Source organism: Phallusia mammillata, chromosome 5, assembly GCF_965637545.1.
Source record: "Phallusia mammillata chromosome 5, kaPhaMamm4.hap1.1, whole genome shotgun sequence".
NCBI classification, from domain to species: Eukaryota; Metazoa; Chordata; class Ascidiacea; order Phlebobranchia; family Ascidiidae; genus Phallusia; species Phallusia mammillata.
In genome coordinates, this window is record NC_137256.1 from 22,364,719 (window position 1) to 22,379,883 (window position 15,165).

Consider the following 15,165-nt stretch of genomic DNA (forward strand, 5'->3'; position numbering starts at 1 on the left):
GGCGTCGTCGGTCAAGACGACTTAGCACCGAAGCACAAGTCGCGACCAAGGACGCCCAACAAACGGGAGAGTTCCTCGACGTCCGGCCTCGGTTTGAACGCTGAACATCGGTGGAAGCATCGGCTGGACCTCGAAGACCACCTGCTAGCGCGACACTTTGTGTTTGTGGGCTCACCACAAACACTCAAAAATGCGATTTGGCCTGGCAAAGGCATCGACTTCCAGCAACCTCGCGCTCACCTGCCTCAGAAGAGGAGTGGGAGGAGCAAGACGAGCGACGTAGCGGGTCGAATCGAGCGACTTGGTTCTGTCCAGCAGTCTTGTGATGCGCGAACTGCTGATCGATTGTGGGTTTCCATTTGGCAGCTACCCACATCGAGGCAAGCACCAGACCCATCCTTTGCCACACCTCTATGTCTCTCACGTGACCGCCGACTATTCAACCATGTCAAACGTTGTGACCACGTGATCGCATTGCAATGTACCCGCACACACGAAACCCACAAACGGAAGTTGGGTGCATCCATTGAAATAGCCCAAATTTTAGGGCTTGAGTGAAGCTCGTTCTTGGTGTTTCGACACACGGAACGTCGGCTCGTCCCCAGCTCCGTCACAGGTGACGTCAGAGCTCGGGAATCGGCTTCACCGCCGGTTTCCCGAGCAATGGCGACATTCTGTTTCGGCGGTAGCAGCGGGGACAAGTCGAGTTGGCTTCTGTTTGCAGCGTCGGCCTCTCGGCTTGCTCGAGAGGATCGGTGCTGGGCCTTGTGCTCGGCACCGCTCCTCTCTGGTCGCAAGTCGAGGTGTAGGCGTTGCCCGTGCCCAGTTGGGCGTGGAGAGAAGAAGGATTACATATACGAGCGCTTTTTTGGCCACTTGCTGCTGCTATTACGCTGCCGCTGCCGCTGCTCCATCGACGACGAGCTGTAAAAAAAATTTCGTAGCTAGCAGCGAATGATAAATGAAAGAGATAAGTGAAAAAGAGCCCAAAGCTCTTTTTTCCAAAACGAGCCCGCTCAAAGCCAGCCAATGCGGGAGCGAAAGCATCCCGCAAGGCGGCAGCTTCTCAAACAAGAGAGGGGAGCAACGCTGGAGCAAAAAAGCCCCAGCATTGCGCCCACTCTTGTCCAAGAGGAGCGGAGCTGGTCGTTAGCTTATCAGGAGGCGATGGTACTGGCGCATCGAAAGCTCTACGTCACCGCAAGGCAAAGTGCAAAGCACCTGATCAGCAGTGACGCGTCGAGCCTGCGTGACGCAGCAAGACTTCACCTCTTAAAGCTAACAGAAAGCGAAAAATTGACCCTTTTCAATCCTTTTACCCAATTTCTGTTTGTGGTTTTTCAGAACCTACTGCAATTGGACGTACAGAAAACGTTTTATTGCGTCACAAAATGAATGGAAACGAGGCATGTATCGACGTGGCATTAAGTGGCAGTGTAGCGACGACGAGATGTCGCAATTGCGCGGACGCGCGCTCTTGAACGCCAACGCAAAACCGTCGCCACAACTAGACATCGTCCCCACACGAGCGTCTAGCGGGCATTGGTCCTTTCGTTTGCGGCGTCGTCGGTCAAGACGACTTAGCACCGAAGCACAAGTCGCGACCAAGGACGCCCAACAAACGGGAGAGTTCCTCGACGTCCGGCCTCGGTTTGAACGCTGAACATCGGTGGAAGCATCGGCTGGACCTCGAAGACCACCTGCTAGCGCGACACTTTGTGTTTGTGGGCTCACCACAAACACTCAAAAATGCGATTTGGCCTGGCAAAGGCATCGACTTCCAGCAACCTCGCGCTCACCTGCCTCAGAAGAGGAGTGGGAGGAGCAAGACGAGCGACGTAGCGGGTCGAATCGAGCGACTTGGTTCTGTCCAGCAGTCTTGTGATGCGCGAACTGCTGATCGATTGTGGGTTTCCATTTGGCAGCTACCCACATCGAGGCAAGCACCAGACCCATCCTTTGCCACACCTCTATGTCTCTCACGTGACCGCCGACTATTCAACCATGTCAAACGTTGTGACCACGTGATCGCATTGCAATGTACCCGCACACACGAAACCCACAAACGGAAGTTGGGTGCATCCATTGAAATAGCCCAAATTTTAGGGCTTGAGTGAAGCTCGTTCTTGGTGTTTCGACACACGGAACGTCGGCTCGTCCCCAGCTCCGTCACAGGTGACGTCAGAGCTCGGGAATCGGCTTCACCGCCGGTTTCCCGAGCAATGGCGACATTCTGTTTCGGCGGTAGCAGCGGGGACAAGTCGAGTTGGCTTCTGTTTGCAGCGTCGGCCTCTCGGCTTGCTCGAGAGGATCGGTGCTGGGCCTTGTGCTCGGCACCGCTCCTCTCTGGTCGCAAGTCGAGGTGTAGGCGTTGCCCGTGCCCAGTTGGGCGTGGAGAGAAGAAGGATTACATATACGAGCGCTTTTTTGGCCACTTGCTGCTGCTATTACGCTGCCGCTGCCGCTGCTCCATCGACGACGAGCTGTAAAAAAAATTTCGTAGCTAGCAGCGAATGATAAATGAAAGAGATAAGTGAAAAAGAGCCCAAAGCTCTTTTTTCCAAAACGAGCCCGCTCAAAGCCAGCCAATGCGGGAGCGAAAGCATCCCGCAAGGCGGCAGCTTCTCAAACAAGAGAGGGGAGCAACGCTGGAGCAAAAAAGCCCCAGCATTGCGCCCACTCTTGTCCAAGAGGAGCGGAGCTGGTCGTTAGCTTATCAGGAGGCGATGGTACTGGCGCATCGAAAGCTCTACGTCACCGCAAGGCAAAGTGCAAAGCACCTGATCAGCAGTGACGCGTCGAGCCTGCGTGACGCAGCAAGACTTCACCTCTTAAAGCTAACAGAAAGCGAAAAATTGACCCTTTTCAATCCTTTTACCCAATTTCTGTTTGTGGTTTTTCAGAACCTACTGCAATTGGACGTACAGAAAACGTTTTATTGCGTCACAAAATGAATGGAAACGAGGCATGTATCGACGTGGCATTAAGTGGCAGTGTAGCGACGACGAGATGTCGCAATTGCGCGGACGCGCGCTCTTGAACGCCAACGCAAAACCGTCGCCACAACTAGACATCGTCCCCACACGAGCGTCTAGCGGGCATTGGTCCTTTCGTTTGCGGCGTCGTCGGTCAAGACGACTTAGCACCGAAGCACAAGTCGCGACCAAGGACGCCCAACAAACGGGAGAGTTCCTCGACGTCCGGCCTCGGTTTGAACGCTGAACATCGGTGGAAGCATCGGCTGGACCTCGAAGACCACCTGCTAGCGCGACACTTTGTGTTTGTGGGCTCACCACAAACACTCAAAAATGCGATTTGGCCTGGCAAAGGCATCGACTTCCAGCAACCTCGCGCTCACCTGCCTCAGAAGAGGAGTGGGAGGAGCAAGACGAGCGACGTAGCGGGTCGAATCGAGCGACTTGGTTCTGTCCAGCAGTCTTGTGATGCGCGAACTGCTGATCGATTGTGGGTTTCCATTTGGCAGCTACCCACATCGAGGCAAGCACCAGACCCATCCTTTGCCACACCTCTATGTCTCTCACGTGACCGCCGACTATTCAACCATGTCAAACGTTGTGACCACGTGATCGCATTGCAATGTACCCGCACACACGAAACCCACAAACGGAAGTTGGGTGCATCCATTGAAATAGCCCAAATTTTAGGGCTTGAGTGAAGCTCGTTCTTGGTGTTTCGACACACGGAACGTCGGCTCGTCCCCAGCTCCGTCACAGGTGACGTCAGAGCTCGGGAATCGGCTTCACCGCCGGTTTCCCGAGCAATGGCGACATTCTGTTTCGGCGGTAGCAGCGGGGACAAGTCGAGTTGGCTTCTGTTTGCAGCGTCGGCCTCTCGGCTTGCTCGAGAGGATCGGTGCTGGGCCTTGTGCTCGGCACCGCTCCTCTCTGGTCGCAAGTCGAGGTGTAGGCGTTGCCCGTGCCCAGTTGGGCGTGGAGAGAAGAAGGATTACATATACGAGCGCTTTTTTGGCCACTTGCTGCTGCTATTACGCTGCCGCTGCCGCTGCTCCATCGACGACGAGCTGTAAAAAAAATTTCGTAGCTAGCAGCGAATGATAAATGAAAGAGATAAGTGAAAAAGAGCCCAAAGCTCTTTTTTCCAAAACGAGCCCGCTCAAAGCCAGCCAATGCGGGAGCGAAAGCATCCCGCAAGGCGGCAGCTTCTCAAACAAGAGAGGGGAGCAACGCTGGAGCAAAAAAGCCCCAGCATTGCGCCCACTCTTGTCCAAGAGGAGCGGAGCTGGTCGTTAGCTTATCAGGAGGCGATGGTACTGGCGCATCGAAAGCTCTACGTCACCGCAAGGCAAAGTGCAAAGCACCTGATCAGCAGTGACGCGTCGAGCCTGCGTGACGCAGCAAGACTTCACCTCTTAAAGCTAACAGAAAGCGAAAAATTGACCCTTTTCAATCCTTTTACCCAATTTCTGTTTGTGGTTTTTCAGAACCTACTGCAATTGGACGTACAGAAAACGTTTTATTGCGTCACAAAATGAATGGAAACGAGGCATGTATCGACGTGGCATTAAGTGGCAGTGTAGCGACGACGAGATGTCGCAATTGCGCGGACGCGCGCTCTTGAACGCCAACGCAAAACCGTCGCCACAACTAGACATCGTCCCCACACGAGCGTCTAGCGGGCATTGGTCCTTTCGTTTGCGGCGTCGTCGGTCAAGACGACTTAGCACCGAAGCACAAGTCGCGACCAAGGACGCCCAACAAACGGGAGAGTTCCTCGACGTCCGGCCTCGGTTTGAACGCTGAACATCGGTGGAAGCATCGGCTGGACCTCGAAGACCACCTGCTAGCGCGACACTTTGTGTTTGTGGGCTCACCACAAACACTCAAAAATGCGATTTGGCCTGGCAAAGGCATCGACTTCCAGCAACCTCGCGCTCACCTGCCTCAGAAGAGGAGTGGGAGGAGCAAGACGAGCGACGTAGCGGGTCGAATCGAGCGACTTGGTTCTGTCCAGCAGTCTTGTGATGCGCGAACTGCTGATCGATTGTGGGTTTGCCTATTGTTTTGAGTGCATCGTTGAACATTACCACCGTACGGTGTTTACCCTGTTTTGAGACTGCATTAAATAGGAGTCCAATATCGTCATAATTTTGTGTTTCATGGAAGTAAACATCAATAATTGTTGGTTTGAAAGGCAGAAATGTCCAAATATTTGGTTCATTGCGCATAGGTTACCAGAAACTTTGAAATTGAGAAAAATAAAAACGTTTCTGTTTTTTTGTGTTTAATATACCCATATAGTTATATATATACATAGGAATATATATGTATAAGTGATGATGAATAATACATACATGCCACGCTAAACTAAGTAATCTCTTGATTTTGAACCAGGAGTTCCCGATTTCCAGGAATTGGCTTAGTGTTTTTAAATGGTTCGAGAGAAGCTTTAACTTTTTGAAATTAGTATTAAAACATGTTCAAGTTCAGTGGTTATAGGACAGGTGACATGTTAGATGCATTGTGACTCATTAATCCAATTGTGATGCACCATAGATAACGTGTTACCTGTAACTTTACTTTAAATAATTGTAACTTATGATGCAATATATTTATGGCGTTTCTTGGTGTTACTAATAAGAAAGACAAAGGTTTTCTTTTACAGTAGAAAAAAAACTTAAACAGGTCCACGATTGGACGGACAGTACCGAAAATTGTAAAGGATGAGTATCACCAAACCCGAAAATGACAGCATATAGTTTCAAACGGGTTTGTTCTACAGCCTTTGTTGCCCCAAGAGACCTTGATCGGTGTCTGCTTTCTTGTTCAATGGAGTTGATTTTACTTCGCCCGATAAAACAAATCGTAGCAGCACATGTGTGCCAATATATTCACTAAGTCGAAAATAGGTAATATAGTTGATCGTAAACGCTTTCTATTTTACATCAACATTAAATTGCACCTCAGTATCAGCAACAGCTATAATCTACAGCAAATTTAATCAAATATTAGACAACGACCTTTACAAATAAATGCAAATTTTCGGCGCACATGAAGATTAATTGTGTTCGCATTTTTTAAATATATTTAGGCTTTGGAACTGTCACAAAGAATTGTATTTGTACAAGAAACAGGGTTTCGATAGTAATAGATACTAGTGATGCACCGAAGTTTCGGTTGGCCGAAATATTTCGGCCGAATCCGTTGTTTTCCAATGTTTCGGTTTCGGCCCGAACTTTTTTGAAAATTCGGCCGAAACCGAACTTTTTTATTGCATGGAATTAAGGCCTTAAATTTCACTTTTGTCCATACGAAACATGATAAATTATCTATTTGTTGTATCGATAAAATACGAGCCACGTTCTCTGCAAAATATTTGATGTTTAGAAAAGCTCACGCATTGTGAAAGCTATTTTGATTTGTCATAATTCACTTCACTCGCATCAACAACACGAGGTTCAGTTGAAAACATCCATTGAAACAGAGATTTTAGATTCGGCTTGATTCGGCCGAAACTATTCGGCCTCATGGCCGAATATTCGGTTTCGGCCCGAACTTTTTTAGTCGGGTTCGGTGCATCACTAATAGATACCAATTAGTCGAGTACGTCCAACTTATGCTCTATTTTATGTCAATAGACACAACGCCAGTAAAACGGTTTGTGCGCATGGGCGCCGGCAGAAAATTTTGCAAGAGGGGGCAAATTTTGGCTGATACTTTACCGCATCAAGAATTTGTTATAGCCATAAATCATATGAAGCCATAAATCGTGTACTTCACAATTGAGTTGCCTAAAAGTTAGAGCATTGAACGATGTCACAAATCCCCGCGCTGCCAATTTAATTAGGTTTGCTTCTAAATATGTTAAATTGAGGTACACTGAAATTCCAAGGGGGGGCAAGTGCCCCCTCTTGCCCCTACATGGCGGCACCCATGTTTGTGCGCCCCTACTTTGATCTATAAATGGTTGGCAACATGAAGGTACAATATAACCGAAAGATGATTAAAATCGTGGCTTTGTAATTGTTTACGAAAACGGCTTTAATCAACTTTTCTTGTCGCTATCTAAACAGTTTAGAACAGGGGTGGGCAAACTTTTCAGTGCAAGGGCCGCATTTAAAAGTTTATAATCTAATCGGGCCGCATACTATTTCACCAACTTGTTTTTTATTTTAAAATAACTGATGTAAAGAATTAGGTTTATATCACATATATATATACCATTTAAAGCCGCCTAAAATGCTCAGATTAATAATATCTAACTTGTGCATAAGTTTGACTGAACGGAGCGAACTGTCTATGACGTCATAAATGTATTGTGACGATTGCGGTGCCTGTTTTTTCGCATTGTTTGCACACAATAAGCTGATAAAAAGTCTGACGCATATAGTTACTAGGCTGGTAATATCTTTTCCAGTCTCACGAAATCTGTTTTTAGCAGTTTGAAAATCAAAATATTTGGCAAAATGGTTTTAGTTACGTCACGGCCGCCAGTACATGTATTTTAACATACATGGTCACGGCCGCACAAACTCGTCTCCGCGGCCGCATGTGGCCGTACGACCGCAGGTTGTGCACCATGATTTAGCTCAAATTATTAACAGCTATATATTCAGCAGTTAAAAAGTAAATGTGTTTAGTTCTAAAGTATGGGACGGGTACAGGTATAGGTATCGGCAAGTCGCACCCCGCTCTCTTTAAGACTCTACGCCTTTGCTCATAATACTATTCATCGTTACTCGGAAACTTTATCTTTAAAATTTACTAACATTTGGCGGGCCGCATGAAATCCTTTGCCGGGCCGCATGCGGCCCGCGGGCCGTAGTTTGCCCACCCCTGGTTTAGACCCTTCGCGAATCCTTCTAATTTAATGCAGCTTTTCGCGACCGCATGTTTACTTTATTAACAGTGTGACCTACAATCATCTGCTCTGAATAACAACTAACATCTCACGTATTCGCATGTCACAATAAGCGTATTAAGAATAGTTTTCGCTGTAATGATTAACTTGCATGTTTTGAAACTTATCCGTTTTGGTCTTTTGCATCATTATATTATTAGCGACACCTCAAACCGTCAAACGTTCTTACTTACTCATCTAACACTGCTTAATTACTGTTAATACTTGCAGACATATCGACCCTTTTATGTATACTTGCCGTTATCAATTAACAAACTTTCTAACATTCTAAAGTGAACTTTAACTAAGATGTCAATACAAAATGAAAACACTCTTGAATATATTCATATGAAAAGAAATATTTCACAACTCACTGGATTTGTCCAAATAATGTTACAACAATAATTGACATCACAAATGAAATACAAGAGAGGCATCATGTATGTGAATAAATAGTAAGATATGAAAGTTTTGTTTATAAATCTATTCAAATTAAACTAACCAATGCAATCTAATGTATGGGAAAATGTAAAGCAGTTTTAGTCATAGTAATGTGACAATTCACAAAACTCAATTCACAGAATTTGTACATCAATGCAACAATAATAATCATTTAAGTGACATATAAAATACAAGGACATAAAACTCACTGGATTTGTATAAACAATAATGCAATAATTATGATTAAATGCCAAATGAAATTCAAACCACACATTAAAGACTTGAATAAACAGCAAGATTTTTATAAATAAAATGCTTGTTGTGTGCGCTTACTGTAGTTCAAACTCTAAAATAGAATAGGCCATAAAATTCTTTGAATTGGGCTAACAGTCCATGGCATGAACCCAATCGGGAACCACTGGTTGAAATCGAACAGTTGAAAACTAGAATCACACAAACAAAACCATTAACCCAAAACAAAATAATAAAACATCGAAACTAGCAATACTAAAACAGTGGTAACTTTTCTTAGGCAAATTATTGCATTTTATGGAGACCGTGGCAACAAATCAGAATAAATAGCATATCTGACCTAACGTTTGGCCAATAAATCCTGATGAAGATAATTGTTACATGGGGGTTTACATTTACACAACAGTAAACAAGGTTTGGCAACATACACTAGTGTTATTGACATTGATGCTAATGTTCAAATGAAAAGCATTTAAACCAAACAAACCTTAACAATATCTTTAAGCATGAATGTAAAATACATTACGCTCACTGATTAGAAAATGGTGAAATAGAAATAGCAAACCATTCATGCAGTATTTTCAATGTTAAAAAAAACAATAATGGTAACTAATGTAAACAATTTAGTATAAATGCAACACACTAAGTAACAGATAAAATATTGCTTACTGTATGCTAATGCGGGTAAAGCAAAAGAATACAGGTGGTAATAGAATAAACTTAAAATATTAAACAAGTACTTGACTATTGAGAAAACTTTGCAAAAAATGTAAACGAATCTTCGTTAAATATATTCATTAACGTTTTTATATTTAACTTCAAGTTTAAGGTGTTGGCATACAAAACTTTTTCGCACTATGGAAGTTAACACATAAAACAAAGCAGGTTTTTAAATGTAAATACGCAGGAATTTGTTTTTGCGGCCTGTTATGCTGTTGTAAGATGAAGCACCATAGCAAAGTTCTTTCACCATGCCAGGTCAATATGTGCAGTTCATTGTGAGTCTTGTCCAACAGCAGTTACCAAAAAGGAGCAGGATTATTGTGGAAACTTTAAGGAGCACTGAAGAGCTTGGCAAGTGTTTCGTAGAGTTCAGGAGGTCACATCATATGCAATGCAAAGATAAAGGATTAATTAAACATGTTATACAAAAACTTAACATTATATACTTGAAACATATCTGATGCAAAATATATGTATGTAATTGTAAAGGCTTTTCATGCAGTTAAAGCCAGAATAAAGGATAAACTGGAGCTTTTGATTAATTTTAGATTTGCAATTACCCATATTATCTGTTTACATGTATGCTTGTATTTGGCTTCTATTGGCAATTACTCGCTTCAATCAAGTTTCTGAAGTGGACATAACCATTTGCAATGGCACATATAAAATTGTTTAAATGATGCAGATGAAATGTGTTGGCCATAAAAAATAAGTTTTTCATGCAGTTAAAGTCAGAAATAAAGGATAAATTGAAGGTTTTTTATTGATTTCAAATTTGGAATTACCCATTTTTATCTGTTTGAATGTGTAATAAATGCTCGTTTTTGGCTTCTATTGACAATTATCGGTTTAGATCAGTGTTTTTTAAGTGGGCATATTCATTTGCAAAAGCACAAAAATGTGTATAAAGATTTTGTCAGATTTTTAACTAAATGTAATAACTTTTTCTAACCCTTTAAAGTAAAGGTTATTATTTGAACCAGTGGTTTTCAACCCATGGGGGTTGTTTGGCAAAGGTAAAATGAAAAAGTTTAAAAAAGTAAATGTTTATCAGCAATAACAAAATGAAAACATCTACAAGCAATAAAACAGTCAAACCAGGTTAGAACTTTTGTGTCCCATTGTAACCATTACCATACAAAACAAATGCTTTATTATGTCACTACACTATTTATTCAATGCAAGTGCCACAGCACCTCGTGGACAAACTAACATCAAACACTTAGTAAGTAAAGCATGCAGTGTGTTGTAACCGGAAACTTTACACATAAAATCTAAAAGAACCGGCAAGCTCCGACTATTATTTCTCATTGCCCAAGGTGAGAGTTTATTCTAAAGATTATTAAAAAATATGAAAATTTTTGAAAGAGGGTGACAAGTTACATTTGGTTGCAGTTTGAAAAAGGTAAAAAAACCACCGATTTAAACAAACATTAACAGAGATTGAAATAAAACATCATATGCTATGAATTTAAACAATAGTAAAACCATTCTCTACCAAAAATAAATGTTAAGTTTGAGTGTATAAAAATATATTTAAAATCAAATGCGGCCCTTGGCATAATTTTCAACTGCAATGTGGCCCTCTTTCATTGATTGTTGGTGTGTAAATATTGTTGAACTGACAAGACTGTTTTAATGCATGCATTCAACATGTAAGTTATAAACACACTGAGTTTAATTCCTATTATTACAATTTTATTTACTACTGTCGGCCATTGTAGACCGGGGGTATGAGAAACTTTCATGAAAGCTCAAAGGGTACTAGCGCTAAAAAGGTTAAGAAACACTGGTATAGATTATATTATTTTTAATGTCTACATCAGGGGTGCACAACCTGCAGCTGTAGGGCCACATGCGACTGTATAGACAAGTTTGTGTGGCTGTAAACATGTTTCTTATAATATATGTACTGGCAGCCATGACAGAAATAAAAACTTCTTTGCCAAAGATTTTGATTTTCAAACTGCTGTAAACACATTTTGTGGAACTGAAAAGTATTACCAGCCTAGTAGCCATATGCATCAAACTTTTTGTATGCCTATTGTGTGCAAACAAAGCGAAAAACAGATACACTTTCGTCACAATATACTATATAGGCTTTTTAGGTGCCATTGGATGATATATAAATATGATATATATTTTAAAACAAAAACAAGCAGGTAATTGGCGGCCGTTGGTGATCTGCAACGCGGCTGTCATAGCCCAAGGTTGTGCACACCTGGCCTACATACATGCAAAGGCACCAAATCAAATTTTGTACCTTGAAGATCACTGTTGTTGTGTCTGCATTAAAGAATCCACTGAAGAACTTCTTAATTGTCAGCTTTGGGTTGTTACATCTGAAATAATAATAACAATATTAAGTACAGGTAATTTGGGCTGTTGTTGTTGAAGGTATACTTACATGCATTTATGATGAATTCAGATTTGATTGAACAGAAAGCCCTCCCAGAAACACAACATAGTCCAACATATTATGCAAAAAACTACACACTTAAACCCTAAACCTACATGAGAATTATAAAAACCCTACAACTGAAAAAAGGGAAAATCTGCAAAACGGAAGCATTAAACCTGCAATAGACAAAAAGGTTAACTATAAAAAGAAGACTTACCGTTATACCTGTAAGAAACAGTTAATAAAACCTAAATTACTTTAAAAATCAGAACCCTAAACCTAACACCTGTGAAAAAACAGTTATACAGCATTACACAAATCCAATTATTTTAAACCGGAAGCCCTAAAACCTGTAAAATAAAACAGAACACCTGCAAAAACATTAGGCCTAAACATGTTACATGACAAAAACAAAATATTAAAACCTGCAAAAACAAAAATGGTTTTAATGACAATTACAGGAGCCAAAAAATCTGTGAAATAAACTATGTTTAATGTAACATTAAAAGCTGCAAAACAATTAAAAAATATTGGTAATGTGACAAAAGTTTGGTAATAGCTGCAAAAATAGGTTAAACAATATTGTTAAAACCTGTAAAATATGTAAAAAGATAAGGTTAATTTGGTGGAAAACCTGCAAAAAAACATTGATATTTCATGACACAAATGAGCATCAGTACCTTCAAAAGTTGCAGCTAGGCACAATATCAAATTTTGTGGAAACATGGTAAATTGACAAAAGGCAATAACATCATCCAACCAATAGCAAGACCTGAAAAACATAATAAAAAGGTTTACATTTGATAGCAAATCTGCATCAAACACAATAATACATACCTAAAACGATAGAAGAACATATCTGACACCAAAGTAAACATTTCTATTTTGATCTCTTTCCTACATTTCTAACACTAGACGTTGGTGGTTTACATGGTTAGAGCGTCATAATAAACAAATACATTACAAGAAGAACCTGCACGGCTGATATAAAAAGACACAACACCCCCCCAAGAACTGGTCTACTTAAAAAGAAATGAAAGGATAGATAAAGTTGACTCTGCACACATTTTTGTTGATGAAAGAGGGAAGGCGCAAGCAAAAACAAATTTGTTACAAAAATACTGATTAGTTGCAGTTGGTTTACTGACATCATCAGTCGGGAAGCTTTTATGCATCATATGTAGACAGACCCTGAAAAAATGGGTGAAACCACCAACGTCCCTGTGCGGCCGACGAAAAAAACACACAAAACAAGCTTGCCTCAACTAACTGTCCTACATACAAACGCCGCAAATTAGCCTATAAAAGTAGAAAGTGAGTCTGTCATGTTTTACAACCACCCTAATAAGTCGAATCATGCCCCCATAACGACAAGGTGGCTGGGTCAAGCAGGAAAACGGAACTGATATAGTAAATGTTATGTAAGTTAGCCTAAATCCACACAAAAAAATGGTTGTGACCAGCAAGAGTGGGGTGGGAGCATTTTTATAGCGCATTTTACAATGAAACAAATTTCAAGTGAAAAAGTGAGTTAAATCCAAGCTTAACATCTCGTTTAAATATTCTTTTCAGTAAAAGAATAGGCAAATGAGTTATATAAGCAAGGACAACAAAAGCTGGTCACAAACCCGAAAAAAATCCACAACACCCCTATCATTACTTTTATAATAGGCGCAAAGGTTTGTTTAAAAGGGTCCAGTGATGATGACAGCGTATAACTTAACAAAATGTATCACTGTTCCCTGCCCTTAGAGACCCCCAAGGACCCAAATGAATTACGCAACTGCAGGGCTGGAAAATTTTAACAACAGTTTGCGCCCTATCAGGGTGGCTCACGGGACTTTTCTGGCAAAATGCTATGTCGGCCCCCTCAGGCTTTCGAGCCAAAGCCTTCATTGAGAGTAACTGTGTCCGGTACTTGGTCCCGCCTGCACCGCGGCCGGCGCAATGCGGTGGAGGCCATGCCCAGTTCGTGTTTCTATGCGCACCTTATTTTAGCTAAAGCCATTTAGCAACGCGCCACACCTAGCTAGAAAACGATCTAAGCTAAATTCCATAAGTGGCGCGCGAATCCCAAATGCATCTAACCTGTGTTACCTAGCCTAACCTTAGTTAACGAGTGCTACTCTAGTTCTAACCCCTAGCGCCAACTTGCTGACAATAGTAGCACTCCTAGAGACTTGGGCCTTTCTTTGACCACCGAGGAAGACTCACTTTACGGATCCTCCTCGGCAAAGAATAGGTCACTCACCCTAGCGCCAGTTAGCCTAAGTTAAGCCTACAGTTCCGCAAACCCGATTGACCCACGACAGACTCCTATGTTTACATACAAGTAAATATTTGACGTTAAAAGATGCTGGTTGATCGATGAGGAATGAATTGAAGTTGGTTACATCACAGAAATGCAAACGTCTGAAAAAAATACCCAAATTAATTTGAGCGCAATTTATACATGAAGCAGCAGCGCGATAACGTTTATAACTCATTATGTCTAGAACCGTGTTTTATAGTGCGTGGTTTAAAGCAAATTTCAGATTAGTAAAAGTTTATTATCTAGCAGTTTCTTTTATTATTAAATATAGTTCAATCAAAAAAAGTTAAACAAAACTTACCATGTTAAACATCGGGCATCCAACACGAAATAAAACTCCGCAGTGAGAACACGTTGTAGTTTTGGCGCGCACCATCGATGGTTGCATTCGAATTCAAATTCGCAAATATATTAATAAAAATAAATTGGCAACAAGTTTAAATTTAGAATAAATTCGTGCTAATAGGTCATACATAAAATTTTACATTTTTTATTTGATTTGTTTGTTCACGTTTTGTCTATTTTTCGGAAAACAATGAAAATGTAAAACAAAATATTGTTGCTTAATCCGAAACACCACAGTTTAAATAAAGAAATGCTTGAATAATTTTTACTTAAACCAAGATTTTAACAGCACTGAATTTTCATGTATTTTTCCTATTTGTATCTAAATTGTATAAGGGTAATTAGTTTACAATGGTTTGGCATCTTTAACTGAAAGTTACCGGGCCGACCGAACATTTAAAGGCTAGACTTTTGTCATAATTTTAAGCCTGTTACGTTGCTTTGATTTCTGTTACCGAGCGAAATATTCTCAAACAAGGTGCGAATTAACGAGAATAACCTGTGTATGACAGCAGACAGGTTGCAAAACTCAGCGTGTGTTTATCGAAGCTTATCTGTTGACATAGGGGTGTGGAAAAAAATGAGAGTGCAAAAACTTTATCCCCACTGGCGATAAAGGTGCAAACATTTATCTGTATGCGAAGAAGTGCAATCGCACCTAAGTCAAAAAGAGAAGAAGAGATTTCCATTTTCTTAGGCTAGTCACTTTAAAACTGATATAAAAAACATAAGGGTCATCGAAAACATAGTTATACAGCTGAATGTAACTGCACGACTAAAGTTGACCACAAACGTCCACGTGGTTTAAAGCAAC

At 41.6% G+C, this 15,165-nt stretch overlaps 1 long non-coding RNA gene across 1 annotated transcript; it reads right to left on the reverse strand.

The window, feature by feature from the left end:
- Positions 1-8,201: 8,201 nt before the first annotated feature.
- Positions 8,202-14,614, reverse strand: LOC145230162 (uncharacterized). The gene is made up of 4 exons (XR_013860575.1): positions 14,308-14,614; positions 11,702-14,107; positions 11,558-11,636; positions 8,202-9,641 (listed from the first exon to the last, which is right to left on the reverse strand). It is a non-coding gene; the product is annotated as an uncharacterized LOC145230162 (long non-coding RNA).
- Positions 14,615-15,165: the final 551 nt, after the last annotated feature.